At 47.1% G+C, this 2043-nt stretch overlaps 1 pseudogene; it reads left to right on the forward strand.

Annotated features, from left to right (window-relative positions):
* Positions 1-224: 224 nt before the first annotated feature.
* The window catches only part of LOC112067313 (zinc finger protein 345-like), a 54482-nt pseudogene continuing 52663 nt past the window's right edge, over positions 225-2043 (forward strand).

Below are 2043 nucleotides of genomic sequence, written 5' to 3' on the forward strand. Positions count from 1 at the left end.
AACTCCAGCAGGTATGCCGGCTCCATCTACGAACCCCTTGGCGTCCGGGCCTTGCGGTTCTGATTGGTGCAGAGAGGCGGTGGATGAGCGCAAACCTAGCTTCCGCGCTGAGAGGAATCGGGGGCCCGTTTTCAGCCTCTGGACTACATTTCCCAGAGAACTCCGCCGGCCCACGCTATGTCCCGCGGTATTTCGCTGCTGAGTTTCGCAGTGGTGGGGTCGTTGGCTCCGCGGAGTTAGCTGCTGAGGGGCCTTTGGAAGCCGTTGCAAGTTAGCTACTTTGGACCAGACCGGAACTAGGGAAGGATTAGGGTGAGGAGTTGAGGCCCCGGCCTTTCGTGTCTGGAGCGAGCAGAAGAGAGGAGATCGTGTGTGTGTGTGTAATTGTTACAGTGTGTCTTCGCAGTGTGTGATGGTGACAGTATGTGGTGATCACTCTGGGTGATGGAGTGGGGTGCTTGTGACTGTACGTGTTCCCAGAAAGGGTATGTGATTGTTACTGCATTGTGCGCCATTGTGGGGGATGTAGAGGGCAGGTGACTGTGCATTTGGAACTGTGTGTCCCGGTAATGGGTGTGATTGTTTGAATGTGTGCAGCACCTTGTGCCTAGGATTTGGAGGTCTGAGACTGCGGTGTCAGGCGCCTGTGACTGTGCAGGTGCAACTAATATCACCTAAGTGTGTGGGTACGGGGAGTCCTGTGGCCGTGCGATAGAGACCTTGTGTGTCCCCTAGTTATGTATGTGGGATTATATGTAACCGGGTGACCTTGTATAGCACTATGTGTGCCATGGTGGGTGGGTAGTGATGGTGCAAGTGTGGCTTCATCACTTCATACCTAGGAGTCATTTGTGAGCCCATGACAGATTGTAGCTCTTTTCCTGTAACTGCATTGGGCTGGATTCTTCAGTCTTCCCTGACCTTCCTCTGTATGTGTGTGTGGGTGGGAGGGGCTGGAGAAATTGTGGGATCCCAAGAAAAGCTGGAGAAAGTGTGGGACCCCAAGAAAAGCTAAGTGTCTCATCAGTTTCTTCTTTTTTCCTCAGTTACCTCACTAAGAGGAAAGAATGGTTTTTGAACATCCAAAGGCCAAGATCAAAGTGCTTTGGGATTTTTTCTTTCTTCCCTGAAATCTTTGTTTTTCAAGGCGTATATTTTTTTCCCCTTCTGACAATTCCTGACTACCAAAAGCCCATTCAAGAGACCTTGTCCTTAGTACTTCCCATTTGGATACATAATGGAGGCCTTGGGGTTAGACCCAGAGACCCAGTTTCCTATATGTTCCCTCTGTCTTAGTATTAATTTGGCAGTTTCTCCTGTGTGCCATATCTCCTCTAAGATCTCTGCTGGCCTAGTGAGGCAAATACAGAGGCTTCATCATAACAACTGAATTGTTGAAAATAAGATGAGTGCATATGTGGCACACACCATACCACACACCAAGCAAAAGCCATGCAACTTGTGGGTTGGTTTTGGTTAGTCTCAGTCTAAACAGGTGATAAGTTCTTTCACTTTGCCAATATTTTTGGAGTAGGAATAATATGGGGGCTTGATCAAAGAGTTCTATACCAATAGGACAAGGGATTTGCCAGGTAATTTGTGAGTAAATACTTGGACCAGTTTCCAGGTCTATTTTGAATTAAATTCTCAAATGGTCCTCATTGGAGTTCTCAATCTGGAATCCATGGACTCCATCACCAGATATCTAAAGGGAAGGAGGACTGGAATGAAATTCACTAAGGGTTACAAAAATGGTAGAACCACGGATAGATCTAAAAGCAGAGACTATAACACTTTGGGACAACCTTTGAGATAATAAAATCCAAAATTACTTTTCACAAATAGGGAAATTTTAAGTAAATCCCAATATAAGGTGGCATTTTATGCAGCTAAGTAAAAATATGTTTGAGATAGAACAAATTTTTTAAAAAAAAGAAAAAAAGAAGTAGGGCTCCCCTGGTGGCGCAGTGGTTGAGAGTCCGCCTGCCGATGCAGGGGACACGGGTTCGTGCCCCGGTCCGGGAAGATCCCACATGCCGCGGA

This window comes from Physeter macrocephalus, chromosome 17 (assembly GCF_002837175.3).
Source record: "Physeter macrocephalus isolate SW-GA chromosome 17, ASM283717v5, whole genome shotgun sequence".
Lineage (NCBI taxonomy): Eukaryota > Metazoa > Chordata > Mammalia > Artiodactyla > Physeteridae > Physeter > Physeter macrocephalus.